The 16,717-nt window shown below is 46.9% G+C and overlaps 1 long non-coding RNA gene, 1 other non-coding gene and 1 pseudogene across 3 annotated transcripts; 2 read left to right on the top strand and 1 right to left on the bottom strand.

The window, feature by feature from the left end:
* Positions 1 to 2,716: 2,716 nt before the first annotated feature.
* Positions 2,717 to 2,858, bottom strand: LOC118153198 (U4 spliceosomal RNA). The gene has a single exon (XR_004742467.3). It is a non-coding gene; the product is annotated as a U4 spliceosomal RNA (small nuclear RNA).
* Positions 2,859 to 7,829: 4,971 nt separating this feature from the next.
* Positions 7,830 to 11,062, top strand: LOC100385673 (HLA class I histocompatibility antigen, A alpha chain-like; annotated as a pseudogene). The gene is made up of 8 exons (XR_008481050.2): positions 7,830 to 7,923; positions 8,054 to 8,322; positions 8,569 to 8,844; positions 9,418 to 9,693; positions 9,813 to 9,929; positions 10,375 to 10,407; positions 10,513 to 10,560; positions 10,727 to 11,062. The product of XR_008481050.2 is annotated as an HLA class I histocompatibility antigen, A alpha chain-like (transcript).
* A 1,679-nt stretch (positions 11,063 to 12,741) lies between these two features.
* LOC144582078 (uncharacterized) lies at positions 12,742 to 13,168 on the top strand. Its single transcript, XR_013533903.1, has 2 exons — positions 12,742 to 12,878; positions 12,965 to 13,168. It is a non-coding gene; the product is annotated as an uncharacterized LOC144582078 (long non-coding RNA).
* The last annotated feature ends 3,549 nt before the right edge of the window (positions 13,169 to 16,717 follow it).

The following is a 16,717-nucleotide window of genomic DNA, read 5'->3' as shown; positions in this document are numbered from 1 at the left end:
GTGTTTTATTTGCCTGATTAGGAACTTTGGGTTGCTGTGGTCAGGGATTGATGGGGACATTATTGAATGTGGCCACGAGGCAAGGGCATTGATACCTGTGGGACATCGAGTGGTGGCGATCAGCAGAGATAACCTGTTGAATGCCGAAACTAAGCCCTCTGTCACACTGAGTAAGGGTTGCTGGAGGGCATCTAAAATCTCCGCAGTAGCACCAGTGCTTAGGGAAGCACCCGCTACTCAGCAGACCTTGGAAGGGAACATTCCCTGTTCTGGGGTGAGTTGGAGAACGCCCCACTCCCCCTTGCTCTTGTAGAAGGACTGATGTCAGTCAGCCAAACCCGCAGCAACCCCGGAGCTTAATTGTCTCTATGTGGTGCTGTGCTATAGTGGCCACAGTCTGTGTCTGACTTTACCCCCTACTTCTGCACCTGGTTCCTCTTTTGAAGATAGTAAGAAGTAGCATAATTCTTGAGGCCTTTGTTCTTACTTGAAAAGCATAACATAAAGTGCTGATGGCTACTTGCAAGCCTTGGGCCCCTTGTTTGGCTACTTGAAAGCCCTAGGCCCTTTGTTCCTTAGACACGTGACCCTGCCCTCCTGTTTTATCCAGTAAAAGCCAGAGTGTCCACACACTCGAGGCCACTACCAGACTCAGTGAACTGGTGGTAGTGGACCCCTGGGCCCAACTTTTTCTCTTTTTCTCTGTGTCTTGTGTCTTTATTTCTAGTTTCTTGTCTGCGCACCCATAGAGAATACCCTCTAGACCCAGTAGGGCTGGACCCTACAAACCTGATAGGACACAGCTGAGGGAAAGCCTTCCCCGCCATCTGCAGGCTCTTGGCCATCAGCATAGAGGGAGCGGGTCCTCACCTCTCCTCAGGTGCCTTCAAGGCCAGAGCCTCCTCTCTGCATGGGAAGTAAGGCCTGGCCCTTCCCCTGGACTCGGTGACTGGGATCTTGCCAAAGGTGGAGATGACACCATTCCTCCCCCAGCAAACTCACCCTTCTTTTGCTCTACGAGAAAGTTGATTCAGCCTGGTGTCCAGTGAAGAAATCCTAGGGGCATAGGAGAGTTGGATCTCAGGGCTGTGCGTGATCTGCAAAACGAAGCGAATGGACCACCAGGTGGCGCTGCTGCGCTGCTCCTGTTAAAGGCGGTGGATGCTCAGGATGAGCTTTAAAGCGGAGAGAGGGCTGTCATTGCTCACTCTCCAGATTCCAAGTAAAAAGTTTCCTGCCCACCCCATCTTGTTCTCAGTGCAAATGAGGACTGTCTCCTCACCTCCCTGGACTGGGCAATTGAACACTGGAAAGTGAATGTGGTTTTTAGTTTCAGCATGTCCTGGCTTATTGTGCTGCCAGTAAAGTAAAATCAAAATACACACTGAATAAATAACAAATAAAATAACCCATAGTGGACAAAATTTACAATGTATTATTTTTTGAGTCAAGATCTCACTCTTTGACCTGGGCTGGAGTCCAGTGGTGTGATCATACCTCACTGAAGCCTTGAATTCATGAGCTCAAGGGATCTTCTCACCTCAGCCTCTCCAATACCTGCTAATACAAGTGCCCACCGCCACGCCCAGCTAAGGTTACTTATTTTTATTTTTTTTAGAGATGAGGGTCTCACTATGTTGTCCAAGCTGGTCTCCAACTTCTGATCTCAAGCAATCGTCTTGAGATCAAGACGTCCTAACTTGCTGGGATTACAGGCTTGAGCTGTCATGCCAGACTTGCAATGTACTGACACTATCATGGTTTCCTTCTCCAAGTGTGGACACAGCACCAGATACCGCTTGTCTCTTGGGTCAGGACACTGGGTAGAGTGGAATAGCAAGGCAACAGAGTCACTGCAGAAAGCGCCCACGTGGGAGAGGTCCAGCAGCGAGGGCCAGCTGTCCCAGGGCCACCACATTTAGGGATAACTCCTCTTTCTGCACAAAACTGTTCTTTGATTACTTTTGTATTCACAATAGTTCTGAAATCTTAGGATGATCAGACTCAAGACTGGCTAGGTTATTTAAAAAAGAATCTCCAAGATTTGCTGATCTTTTGTATGGTTTTTTGTGTCTCAATTTCCTTCAGAACTTAACTCATTCTTAACATTTCACAGTCCACTTCAGTTAATAATGTACTAGTATCCGTAAATATAGAAATCTTGCAACCATTTACCCTCTATAAAATGTACATCTTTTATGGTTTAGACATTATATGTAATATATCTATATAGGCGATAAGTCCCACAAGAAAAATCTTTTTTCTTATCTTTAAACAGTTCTATGTATAAAACGTGAGAGTAAAAGAGGGGAGCAAGATAGCCTTTTGCACTGAGCTCAGTATTTACCATGTCTGATCATCTTCCTCTTTTCTGATCATCTCATTCTCCACCTGGTAGCATTCACCTCTACCTTGAAGAATTTTCTTTACCAATTGATACTGTGCAGATCTGCTGGTGACAAATTCTCTGAATTTTCTTTTACCTGAAATATCTCATTTTGCCTGTCCTTGAGGAATATCTGGGCTGGATATAGAATTCTTAGTTGACCTTATTTTCTTCCTGTGCTTTAAAGATGTTATTCTACTTTTTGTTTGCTTGTTTGTTTCTATGGTTTTTAATAAGACATTGGCCAGCACAAGAGGAACAGAGACACTAAAACTGGGAAAATAACGTGGTTATTTTCCTAAAAACATATCATAATTTTTTTTTATTCAGTCCCTGTAGAAACTGCCAAAAATTTCCAACACTGACTATATTTCAAGTCGTTATGGCAGGTATTAGGAAAAGTTTTCAATTAGCAATAATCCTGCCTCGGATGAACCTCATTGGCTACGATACTGCCACAGGACACAAAGCTCCTATGACATCAATAATGACAAAAACCTACAGGAATCAACACCCAATGAAGGGCAAAGATTATGTGACTTGCTTTAAAAAAAAAAACACAGAACCAGCCATATGCCCTTTCCAGACATACACTTTCTTTTTTTTTTTTTTTTAATTTAACTTTTATTTTTAGTTAAGGGGTACATGTGCAGGTTTGTTATATAGGTAAACTTGTGTCATGGGGTTTTGTTGTACAGATTATTTCTGTACCCAGTAGTACCCACCCAAGTATTGGGCCTTAGTACCCATTAGCTCTTTTCCTCATCCTCTCCCTCCTCCCATCCTCCACCCTCAAGCACACCCTAGTGTGTGTTGTTCCCCTCTATGAGTCCAGGTTTTCTCATCATTTAGCTCCCACCTATAAGTGAGAACATGTGGTATTTGGTTTTCTGTTTCTGCATTAGTTTGCTAAGGACAATGGCCTCCAAGTCCATCCATTGACTCCAGGTCTTTGGTATTGCGAATAGTGCTGCAGTGAATATATGGGAACATGTAAGTCAGGCACTTCCTTTTTTTATTTAATTTATTTTATTTTACTTTAAGTTCCAGGATACACGTTGAGAAAGTGCAGGTTTGTTACATACGGATAGTCTGCTACGGCAGTTTCCTGCATCCATTGACCTGTCCTCTAAGTTCCCTCACCCTGCCCCCTACTCCCCAACAGGCCCCGGTGTGTGTCGTTCCCCTACCTGTGTCCATGTGTTCTCATCGTTCAACTCCCACTTAGGAGGGAGAACATGCAGTGTTTGGCTTTCTGTTTTCGTGTTAGTTTGCTGAAGATGATGGCTTCCAGCTTCATCCATGTCCCTTCAAAGAACATGAATTTAGTCCATTTTATGGCTGTGTAGTATTCCATGGTGCATATGTACCGTATTTTCTTTGTCCAATCTATCACTGGCAGTAATTTGGATTGGTGCCATGTCTTTGCTATTGTAAACAGTGCTGCAATAAAAAAAAAAAAAACAGTGCTGCAATAAACATACATGTCCATATGTCTTTATAGTAATATGCTTTCTAGCCACTTGGGTATATACCCAGTAATGGGATGGCTAGGACAAATAGTATTTCTGGTTCTAGCTCTTTGAGGAATGGCCACACTGTCCTCCACAATGGTTGAACCAGTTTACATTCCCACCAACAGTGTAAAAGTGTTCCCATTTCTCCACAGCCTTGCTAACATCTATTGTCTCCTCACAACTGCTAACCTGACTGGAGAGAGATGGTATCTTATTGTAGTTTTGATTTGCATTTCTCTAATCATCAGTGATATTGATCTTTTTTCATATGTTTTCTGGCCATGTAAATGTTTTCTTCCGAGAAGTGTCTGTTCATATTCTTTGTCCACTTTTTGATGGGACTGTTTTCTTTTTCTTGTAAATTTTTTTAAGTTCCTTGTAAATGAAGATGTGACCCCTCATCATTCTTGTGAGACGTAACAGGCATCTTAACCAGTGCAACATGGCAAGAAAATGAAATAAAAGACCAATAGAAGGACCAGGTATGATGGCTCCTGCCTGTAATCCCTGCATTTTGGGAGAATGAGCTGGGTGGATCACTTGAGTTCAGGAGTTTGAGACAAGCCTGGTAGTGAGACCTCATCTCTACCAGATAAAAATCATTTTAAAAGAAAAAAGATTAATAGATAGGAAATAAATAAATAAAAGTCTTTCTTTGTCACCTACTTCATTGCATAGGTAGGAAACACTAGGGAATTCTGAAAAGTTTCTAAAATTAATCATTGAATTTGCTAAATAGTTCATAAAATATATGTAGTAAGTCAAGTCAGCTAGATGAACCTCAGAAGATAGCAAACCATACCAGTCATCAGAGAAGTGCAAGTTAAAACCACAGTGAGAAACCACCACACATCACCTAGAATAGGTAAGTTAAAAAGACATATGATAAGTCTAAATACTGGCAAAAATATGAAAAAAACAGGAATGTCTGATATTGCTGGTAGAAATGCAAAAAATGTGGCAGCCAATTTGTAAAGCGGTTTGACAATTTCTTATACAGCTACCCATCCGTTACCACATGACCCAGCAATTCCACAAATATGTATTTATCCAAAAGAAATAAAAATGTAAACCACACTTGTGAGCAGTTATTTATAGTGGCTTCATTAATAACACACCCTAATCAGAGTAATCCACATGTCTATCAACTGGAGAATAGAGAAACCAGTGAATAAACTGGGATTCCAGCAATACTCAGCAGCTGCTCAGCAACAAAAATGAATGAATGGCATCATCTCAAACATTGTTATGCTGAGTGAGAGACCAAAGGACTGCATCACATATGATCGCATGTCCATGAAATTCTAGAAATTACACTACTGCAGTGACAGGAAGCAGAGCAGTGGTTGAGTGAAGGGAAGGGGTGAGGGTGGGAAGGATTGAATACAAAGGGACAGAAAGAAAGTTTTTAGGGAAAAGAAACTGTTCTCTACAGTGACACAATTTGAGAGTCACTGGGCAGTGGAAACTGAAGGGAGAGGAGGGTGTGAGGGATGAGGGGGCAGAGAGAAGGGCTGGGGAAGCAGGAGGTGAGGAAAAAGGGCAGAGGAAAGGACTCTAAAGCAGTGGAGGAGCCTAGCAGGGGGTTCTTTGCATGTGGTGTTTCTCTACTGACCAGTGTGGTAGTTATAGGACTACAAATAATTACCAATATTCACCAAAAATCAAATAAAACTGGTAAATTTTATTATATGTAAATGTCCTGAAAAGCAAAAAAAAAAAAAAAAAGAGGCGGGTGGGGGTAAGAAGGCAAAAATAAAGATATTTTTAGATCATCAAAACCATTTATTTCATTTCCTAGGGGTCCTGCACTACATGTAATTTTAAAGGAAGTTCTTCGGGCTGAGGGAAATGAAACTAGTTGGTGACCCAGTTACACAGAAAGGAACAATTAACAACAGAAATGATGCACACACACATATCACATACACACTCATTTTCTTCATTTTCTGACAGCATATGGCTGCTTTTCTAAAACAAAAACTATTACACTGTATCACTGAGTTTATAATGTATATTGACGTACTATGTACAATAGCATAATGATAGGTAAAATGACACTATACCATTTGAAGTGTCCTTTATTTTGCTGGATGCACTTTAATATTACCTGAACTTCACTATGAAAAGTCAAGGACTCGAGTTTCCATTCTTAGAACAATAAAAAATTAGTGTAAAGAAATATAGCTAAAAGCTACTAGCAGAATTAAAACCATAAACTAAAAAATGTTTCCTTAACACATAAGAAAGTACCAGAGGAGGAACAGAAACAAAAAAAGATTTGAGACAAATAGAAAACATGTAGCAAAATGGTAGACCACAATCCAACCATTTAAGTGAAGAAATGACATGACTGAGTCACATTAGCAGGACTGCTGAGCACCGTGGAGAACAGACATAAGCGGGAAGTGAGGGACAGTGTTAGTGCCACAATTCAGGACTGACAAGGTGGCAGTGACTAAGGGGAGGGGAGGGTGTGAGGGATGACAGGGGCAGAGAGAAGGGATGGAGAAGTAGGAGGTGAGGAAAAGGAGCAGGGGATAGAATTTTAAAACTGTGGAAGAGCACTTGGCATTTAGTGTGGGACTGCCTAAAAACTAATGGCTTCCTCATAAATTTTTTTTTTTTTTTTTTTTTGAGACGGAGTTTCGCTCTTGTTACCCAGGCTGTAGTGCAATGGCGCGATCTCGGCTCACCGCAACCTCCGCCTCCTGGGTTCAGGCAATTCTCCTGCCTCAGCCTCCTGAGTAGCTGGGATTACAGGCACGCGCCACCATGCCCAGCTAATTATTTGTATTTTTAGTAGAGACGGAGTTTCACCATGTTGGTCAGGATGGTCTCAATCTCTTGACCTCGTGATCAAAGTGCTGGGAATACAGGCGTGAGCCACCGCGCCCGGCCCCGGCTTCCTCATAATTAAAAAAAAAAAAAAGTTACAGAAATACCAAGTGTCCGAATAAAATATGCACACTGCTTAGATGTGCATAGCTCACGAAAGCAGGCAGTGCTTGAGTGCTGGTGAAGAGCACTTGCAACTTTGAGGTGGTGACTACAGGCTCCCGGTTGCCATATACAGTAACAAACCCTGCTTCTTTGTATTCAGGAGATATTCTGGACTCACACAGGGAAACTCAAGCAAGGGAATGAAGATAATTTTAAATGGAACAACCAGAGTCACAGATCCATAATCTGGGAAAGTAAAACTTAGGAGCTTTGAGAGTTTAATTGTGATGCTGTTTTGACGCAGGTCTTTGACAGATTAGAATCCTAATCATTCAGGGATTACCAGTGTTGTGCTACCTACTGTATTAATAAAAAGGAAACTGGTCTCTATGAGAGTCTCTATCTGGTGCCTTCAGACAAAACTTCACCAGGTGTAGAGAGAAAACCCCTGTCTCTACATCTCTATTCCAGGGCGAGCTCACTCTCTGACATCAAGTTTCCCGTGGTGAGTTTCTTTGCACAAAAGTCCAATGGGAGAGGTAAGGAGTGGGAGGCGGGGAGTCCAGTTCAGGGACGGGGATTCCAGGACGAAAGGGGAAGGGGAAGGGGAAGGGGCTGGGCGCAGCCTGGGGCATCTCTCCCTGGTTTCCACAGACAGATCCTCGGCCAAGACTCTGGCAGACAGTGTGACAAAGAGGCTTGGTGTAGGAGATACGGATCGGGACAAAGTCCCAGGTCCCAGGCGTGGGTCTCACGGTCTCTCGCACCGGCACGGAGGGCCTTGTCTGCGTTGGGGAGGAGCAGCGTTGGGGATTCCCCACTCCCCTGAGTTTCACTTCTCCTCCCAACCTGTGTCGGGTCCTTCCTCCTCCATACTCGTGACCGGTCCCCAGTTCCCCGACATTGAGTGTCGGGTTTCTAGAGAAGCCAATCAGCGTCGTCGCAGTCTCGGTTCTAAAGTCCCCAGTCACCCGCCTGGACTCAGATTCAACCAGATGCCGAGGATGACGGTAATGGCGCCCCGAACCCTCCTCCTGCTGCTCTCGGGGGCCCTGGCCCTGATCCAGACCCGGGCGGGTGAGTGCGGCTTCGGGAGGGAAAAGGCCTCTGCAGGGAGGAGCGAGGGGTCCGCCCGGCGTGGACGCAGGACCCGGGAAGCTGCGCCGGGAGGAGGGTCGGGCGGGTCTCAGCCCCTCCTCGCCCCCAGGCTCCCACTCCTTGAGGTATTTTCACACCGCCGTGTCGCGGCCCGGCCGCGGGGAGCCCCGGTACATCGAAGTCGGCTACGTGGACGACACGCAGTTCGTGCGGTTCGACAGCTACGCAGCGAATCCAGGATGGAGCCGCGGGAGCTGTGGGTGAAGAAGGAGGGTCCGGAGTACTGGGACCGGAATACACGGATCTCCAAGGCCAACGCACAGGCTTTCCGAGTGAACCTGCGGACCCTGCGCGGCTGCTACAACCAGAGCGGGGCCGGTGAGTGACCCCGGCCCGAGGCGCAGGTCACGACCTCTCCCCATTCTGCAAGCACCGCCTGGGTCTCTCCGAGAGTCCGGGTCCTTGGTCCACCCCGAGGCTGCGGGACCCGCCCAGACCCTAGACCCGGGAGAGCCCCAGGCGCCTTTACAGAGTTTCATTTTCAGTTTAGGCCAAAATCCCAGCGGGTAGGTCGGGGAGGGGGCGGGGCTCGGTGGGCGGGGCTGATAGAGGGGGCGGGGCCAGAGTCTCACACAGTCCAGATAATGTACGGCTGCGACGTGGGGCCCGAGGGGCGCTTCCTCCGTGGGTACCGGCAGGACGCCTACGATGGCAAGGATTACATCGCCCTGAACGAGGACCTGCGCTCCTGGACCGCCGCGGACATGGCGGCTCAGATCATCAAGAACAAGCTGGAGGCGGCCAATGAGGCTGAGAGGATGACAGCCTACCTGGAGGGCACCTGCGTGAAGTGGCTCCTGAGACACCTGCAGAACGGGAAGGAGACGCTGCAGCGGGCGGGTACCATGGGCAGTGAGGAGACTTCCCCATCTCCTGTAGATCTCCCGGGATGGCCTCCCACGAGGAGGAGAGGAAAATGGGATCAGCGCTAGAATAATCGTCCTCCCTTGAATAAAGAATGGCATGAGCTTTCCTGAGTTTCCTCTGAGGGCCCCTCTGCTCTCTAGGACAATTAAAGGATGACTTCTCTGAGGAAATGGAGAGGAAGACAGTCCCTGGAATACTGATCAGGAGTCCCCTTTGACCCCTGCAGCCGCCTTAGGCACCTTGACTTTTTCTCTCAGGCCTTGTTCTCTGCCTCACACTCAAATGGGTTTGAAGGTCTGATTCCAGCTTTTCTGAGTCCCTTGGCCTCCACTCAGGTCAGAACCAGAAGTCGCAGTTCCTCCCTCAGAGACTAGAACTTTCCACAGAATAGATTATCCCAGGTGCCTGTGTGCAGGCTGGTGTCTGGGTTCTGTGCTCCCTTCCCCACCACAGGTGTCCTGTCCATTCTCAGATGGTCACATGGGTGCTGCTGGGGTGTTCCATGAGAGATACAAAGTGCTTGAATTTTCTGACTCTTCCTGTCAGATCCCCCAAAGACACACGTGACCCACCACCCTGTTTCTGACCATGAGGCCACCCTGAGGTGCTGAGCCCTGGGCTTCTACCCTGCGGAGATCACACTGACCTGGCAGCGGGATGGGGAGGACCAAACTCAGGACACGGAGCTTGTGGAGACCAGGCCAGCAGGGGATGGAACCTTCCCGAAGTGGGCGGCTGTGGTGGTGCCTTCTGGAGAAGAGCAGAGATACACATGCCATGTGCAGCACGAGGGGCTGCTGGAGCCCCTCACCCTGAGATGGGGTAAGGAGGGGGATGGGTAAGGAGAGGGATGAGGGGTCATGTTTCTTCGCAGGGAAAGCAGGAGCCTTTCTGGAGCCTTCAGCAGGGTCAGGGCCCCTCACTTTCCCCTCCTTTCCCAGAGCCGTCTTCCCAGCTCACTATCCCTATCATGGGCATTGTTGCTGGCCTGGCTGTCCTAGGAGCTGTGGTCATTGGAGCTGTGGTCATTGCTGTGATGCAGAGGAGGAAGAGCTCAGGTAGGGAAGGGGTGAGGGGTGGGGTCTGGGTTTTCTCGTCCCACTGGAGATTTCAAGCCCCAGGTAGAAGTGTGTCCTGCCTCATTACTGGGAAGCACCATCCACACATGGACCATGTGCACACAGCCTGGGGCCCTGTGTGCCAGCACTTACTCTTTTGTGAAGCAGATATGACAATGAAGGACAGGTGTATCACAGTGATGATTGTGGTGTTAGGGTCCTGATTCCAGCAGTCACAAGTCAGGAGAAGGTCCCTGCTAAGGACAGAACTTAGGAGGGCAGTTGGTCCAGGACCTACACCTGCTTTCCTCATGTTTCCTGATCCTTCCTGGGTCTGTAGTCATAGTTCTGGAAACTTCTGTTGGGTCCAAGACTAGGAGGTTCCTCTAAAATCTCATGGCCCTGCCTCCTCCCTGTCTCCTCACAGGAAGTTTTCTTCCCACAGGTGGAAAAGGAGGGAGCTACTCTCAGGCTGCGGGTAAGTGGTGGGGGCAGGAGTGTGGGGAGCTCACCGACCCCATAATTCCTCCTGTCCCACATCTCCTGCGGGCTCTGACCAGGTCCTGTTTTTGTTCTACCCCAGGCAGCAACAGTGCCCAGGGCTCTGATGTGTCTCTCATGGCTTGTAAAGGTGAGACCCTGGGGGGCCTGAAGTAGGCAGGTATTGGGGCAGAAGGGAAAAGCCTGGGTTATGGGGATTCTTTGATTGGGACGTTTTGAGTGTGTGGTGGGCTATTCAGAGTGTCATCACTTACCATGACTGACCTGAATTTGTTCATGAGTATTGTTTTCTGTAGTCTGAGACAGCTGCCTTGTGTGGGACTGAGATGCAGGATTTCTTCACGCCTCCCCTTTGTGACTTCAAGAGCCTCTGGCATCTCTTTCTGCAAAGGCATCTGAATGTGTCTGTGTCCCTGTTAGCATAATGTGAGTAGGTGGAGAGACAGCCCACCCCTGTGTCCACCGTGACCCCTGTGTCCACGCTGACCTGTGTTCCCTCCCCAGTCACCTTTCCTGTTCCAGAGAGGTGGGGCTGAGCATCTCAATCTGTCTCAGCTTCATGGTGCACTGAGCCACAACCTCTTACTTTCTTACTGAAAATAAGAATCTGAAAATAAATGTGTTTTCTCAAATATTTGCCATGAAAGGTTGATGGATTAATAAGTCAATTCCTAAAATTTGAGAGAGGAAATAAGGACCTGAGAACCTTCCAGAATCTGCATGTTCCCTGTGCTGAGCCTGTTGCAGATGGGGATGGAGAAGGCTGTGAGGAGCCAAGTGTGGACGGGGCCTGTGCCCAGTTGCTGTTGAGTCCATCATGGGCTTTATGTGGTCAGTCCTCAGCTGGGTCAGCTTCACTGCTCCACTGTCCTTGTCCTGTCAGTGGAAATTTGTCCAGTGAAAGCTGTGACCACAGAGGTTCTTATATCACCAAGGGTGGCCCCTGCACACAGGAGTCTCTGTGTTTCTGAGACAAATTTTCAGACCCATTCAGCTCCTGGCCTCCTTCTAGGGCTCCTCTTCTGCTCTGCTCTCCTGCCCTCTCTCCCTGCCCTGGTTCTAGTGATCTTGGTGCTGACTCCAATCCCAACTCATGAATCTAAAGCAGAGGCCAATTTAGATTCATATTTGTTTGTAAAATTGGGGCCACAGTCTGGACCCTTGCTCTGAGTGACATGGGAGTTACAGGACCGTTTTCAGCAGAAGAAGGACATGATATGACTTCTCTTTTAAAAGGATGTCACTGATTGCTAATGCTGAGAACAGAACTGAGAGGCTAGGGATGAGGGAGGCAGAGGGGAAAATAGTGGGAAGCAAGTGCAGTATTCCAGGCTGGAGATGTCGTTACCTTGACTGGGGTGTGAGCAGGGGACATAGTGGGACGTGAGGGGATTCTGGATGCATTTTAAGATGGACTCACAGCATTTGCCAATGGATTGTATCTGTGGTGTGAGAAGGAAGAATCAAGGACACCCACAGTTGTAAATGAGTGAGTAGAAGGGCGGAGCTGCTATCAGCGAAGATGGGGAGACTCTGGCAGGAGAATACTGAGGAGGGGGCCTCCCAGGCACTCAGTGGAGGAGATGTCTACTAGGAATGTAGGTGAGGGAGCTGGGGTGGAAGTTGGACAGACAATTCCAGAGTTTAGGGGAAAGGACTGGGCTGGAGAAGTAGATTTAGGAAGTCACACCATATAAACAATACTTAAAACCTTAAGCATGGATGAGGGCACCAACGGAGTGATTATGGAAAAGAATGAGCGCAGGGACTGAAACCTGGACCTCCGGGTCTAAGGGATCTGATCAGACCACATGCAGAGCAGACTGCACAGTTCTGACCCCACATCTAGAGGACACTTAGACAAGGACCTTCCCGTGTGCACAGGAATCACCTGGACATGGTGCTGAGATCTAGGAAGCCTGGAGTCAAGCAAGAGATTCTGGATTAACGACAAGGCCAGAGCTCCTGCTGCTGGTCTCCACATCACACTTGGAGTAGCAAGAACACCAGGATCCCATATGTGTGTGCATCAGCCTAGCCTGTAGGGCTTGTTATGTAAATGATTCCTCAGTCTTGTGCATAGTACTGTGGGACATCAGTTCTAGAGGGTGGCCTGAGGATTTTCTAAGCCCCTGTCAGCAATCCTTTTGACTGGGAACCACTGAGCTCAGAGATCAGAGAGTGCCCAGGGTGGGTGGATTGGGTGGGTTTTCAAACCTTGACTAAAAGACGATTTTTCTCACAGCAAGAAAAGGCAAGATGTACATCATCAATTATGAGATGTGATATTCCCTGTTGATCTCTCCACCATGGGGTAGAGACCAGGTAGACAATTCAGGATGTGGCTCTTGCACAAAGAACACCTCTGAATGCTGCTCTGACACTGCTCCACACGCTGATTTCTCACTCACTTCTTGGAGCAAACTATGGAAACCAAAATTCTCTAAGGTACACATAAAGTAGTATATCTGGTACTGGGGGCTAATTTTATTGTGGGGAAGGCCACAGAACCAGGATGGAAACCACACATTTAGGGAGAGAATCCACAGCCCACCCTGGATCCAGTCCCTCCTAGGAACAATTGCCCCTGCTGCTGAGCACAGATGCCACTGCTCACACCTCTGACACCCTGGTGATGGACACTACACCCTGAGGCTGGGACAGATGTCACTGCTGCACCTGGAAACTGGACATCACCACTGCCACTCAGCCACCTTTAATAAAATGCATTCTACACAGTCCCAGCCTCTCTGTGTCACCTCATTCTGGCTCATATTCTGGCAGTACATAGGAGTTAAGAAGAAATTATTTAGGCAGAGAGCGAGGGTATGGAAGTTCTCAGTAAGGTTTTCTTTTAATTAAAAGCAGCCCCAAATCATTTTCTTTTCTAACAAAGAGCAGCCTGTAAAATCGAGCTTCAGACACAGACAAGCCAGCTGGGAGGTCTCATGGGTGAATGAGACAGCTGTGCCAATAGGGAAAGGGCACTTGGGACTAGGCATGTTCACAATGGTGGCTCCATCTTCTCCTCTCTTCACCAGCCACGTGTACAATAAGGGGAAGACAACATGGTACCCCCCTAGTGGAAAGCCTATTTACATAATAGGATTCGGGTGGGATGAACAACCTTTCCCAGGCACTATGTAAATGTCACACCTGGTCCAACCAACCTGTGGGTTCTACATAAGTCAGACACCATTTCCTCAAGCCTGCTATAAAACCTGATGCACTCCCATTGCAAGCCAGAATTCCCTTTCAGGTGCTCCTCTCTCTCACAAGAGGCAGAGGTGTTCTCCATTGTCTTTCTTTTGCCTATTAAATCTCTGCTCCTAAACTCACTCCTCATGTGTAGGTGTCCTTCATCTTCTTGGCCCAAGACCATGAACCCTGAGTATTTACCCGAGACAATGAGGCCGCTTCAGCAGGTGGTCATCTGACTGGTAGAGCCTAAGACTCCATGATCAACTGCAGGGGTGACTGCAGGGTTTTGCTCTTCTAGGGAAGGAGGTGGTTTATGTCTCTTCTCAAAACTTTTCATGTTGTAGGCCAGGCACAGTGGCTCATGCCCGTAGTTCCAGTACTTTGGGAGGCCAAGGCAGGTGGATCACCTGAAGTCAGGATTTTGAGACCAGCCTGGCCAACATAGTGAAACCTCATCTCTACTACTAATAAAAAATTAGCCAGGCATGGTGGTGCATGCCTGTAATCCAAGTTACTCAGGAGGGTGAGGCAGAAGAATCACTTCAGCCTGGGAGGCCGAGATTCCAGTGAGCTGAGATCGTGCCATTGCACTCCAGCCTGGGCAATAAGAGTGAAACTCCACCACACACACACACACACACACACTTTACATGTTGTAAACCAAAAATAAACTTCAAAGACACCCCTCCCAACCATCTTAATGGACACCCTCAGCCAGGACACTCAACAGTTCACCTGGAAGACTGGCTCGGGCCACCATGAGAAGCAGGTGTTGAACATGCCTCATTATACCCTCTTCCCTTTTGGAATTCAGGAAAAGCTGACCAGCATTTACCATCAGCAGGGACCTTAAGTCTGATCAGAAACATTTCCAATCTGTTCTCTCTGAAGCCTGCCACCTGGAGGCTTCATCTGCATGATAAAATTTTGGTCTCCACAACCTCTTACCATAACCCAGACATTCCTTTCTATTGCCAATCAGAACATGTTTAAATCTACCTATAAGACAGAAGCACTAACCCCCAACCCCTGCTTGCTTCAAGTTGTCCTGGCTTTCTGGACCAAACCAATGTACATCTTAAATGTATTTGATTGATGTCTCATATCTTCCTAAAATGTGTAAAACCAACCTGCACCCCAACCACCTTGAGCACATGTTCTCAGGACCTCCCGAGAGCTGTGTCATGGGCCGTGGTCACTTATATTTGACTCAGAATAAATCTCTCCAAATATTTTACAGAGTTTGAGGCTTTTCATCAACAGTGTGGAATTCTGTCGTAATAAGAGGGCTCAAGTGCTGGGTGTGAGGGGTGGGGAAAGAATGACAAATTTTAATTCTTAGAGCAGTGATCCAAGACAAGAACTTTATCTGGTACCTGGTAGGCACTCAGAGTGTCTGAATGAACCAGTGATGAATAAATAACATCTTTCCACCCATTCCCTTGAAAGTAAGTTATTACATCAAGCGTTTTTCTATCCCAGTTCATACTCTAGATTATTGGAGTGGCATTGTGTGATGGTGAAATGATTATTCACACATATTCCCTCGGCATTGTCTCTTACTAAAATTTAAAAACCCAGGTTTGTAAGATCTCAGAGGATCTGGGTACATACTGATGTTTTATATTAATATTTATATTTTCTTGTGTGTGGAAATATTTCTGGGGAAAGAGTCTCTAACATTTATTAGTTTTTTTTGTTGTTGTTGTTGTTGTTTTTGCTTGCTTTTTTGTTTTGAGAGAGAGTCTCACTCTGTCACCAGGCTGGTGTGCAGTGGTGTGATCTTGGCTCACTGTAATCTTAGCCTCCTGGGTTCAAGCCATTCTCTTGCCTCAGCCTCTGGAGTAGCTGGGATTAGCGTGTGCCACCACACCCAGCTAATTTTTGTATTTTAAGTAGAGACGTGGTTTCAACATGTTGGACAGGATGGTCCCGATCTTCTGACCTCATGATTTGCCTGCCTCAGCATCCCAAAGTGCTGGGATTACAGGTGTGAGCCACCGTGCCTGGCCACATTTATTAGTTTTTATGTGACCTCTCAGAGGCCTAAAAGAAAATCCTAACTTCTAGGTTAGAAGTAGGGCCACTCCACGTCTGGACAATGAACAGCTGGTAGCAACCTGTCTGTAGCCCTTAGGGCATGAAACAAATGCTTACATTTCGTTCATCTTTTCCTCTGCGACCCAAGAAAGTAGAGGTTTACTTGCTTACTCTTAGTATAAGTTTCTCTCTGTGGGATGGTGATGGGGTTTTCCTCCACCCGAATAACTTTCTGATTCTCCAACAACAGCTGGGAGTCCTAGAATTTGACTCAATTCCCACCCTAACTACCTGGAGTTCGCCTCAGACTCCACAGGTTCAAGGGCTCAGTCCCACAAGACTGTCCTCACTTCAGATTCAAGTCACAAGCATCTGGTCCCAGGTTACCTGCACTTCTGTCTAACGTGGCTGCAGAGTCAGAGGTATCTCACCTCCCAAGGTTTGGGAATTCTTGAACTAACTGAAAGAACTCAGGAAGTTGCTATTGTCATGCAAACCAAAAAACGTCTGAGACAGTTCTCAGTCAGTTTAGAAGTTTATTTTCCCAAGCTGAAGATGCACCTCGGAAAAAGACACACAAATCGTTGTAACATCTGTGGCTCATGCTTTTTCCTAAGAGGGTTTTGAGGGCTGCAGTATTTATAGGGGAAAAGCAGGCAGGAGAGGAAAAAGGAAGAGTCAACTATGCTTTCATCTCGTGTTTAATAAATCTCTATTTTATATAAGATAAAGTAACCATTGGGTAGAGAAATCAAATATGCATTTGTCTCCAGGTGGGTGGAGGGATGATTCCTAGTCTTGTGTTTGTCCTGAACCTGTGAAAATAAGCTGTTAATTTACATTGTCAAGGGGAAATTAAACAAAACTCTGTTTCAGAGTAAAGATGTTGGGGCCCACAAGGAATTATCCTGGGAGCAATTTGTGAGGGAGGCCACCTGGGGAGAGATGTGGTCTTCTACCTTTGCAGTTATTTGTTTAGGCACAAAAGAAAGGCAGTTTTTCCATCATTCAGTTTCCAAACTTAACTTTTCCCTGTGGTAAAGTGA

Source organism: Callithrix jacchus, chromosome 4 (genome assembly GCF_049354715.1).
Source record: "Callithrix jacchus isolate 240 chromosome 4, calJac240_pri, whole genome shotgun sequence".
NCBI classification, from domain to species: Eukaryota; Metazoa; Chordata; class Mammalia; order Primates; family Cebidae; genus Callithrix; species Callithrix jacchus.
Note: the sequence above shows the minus strand (reverse complement) of the source record. Positions and strands in the feature narration are given on the sequence as shown.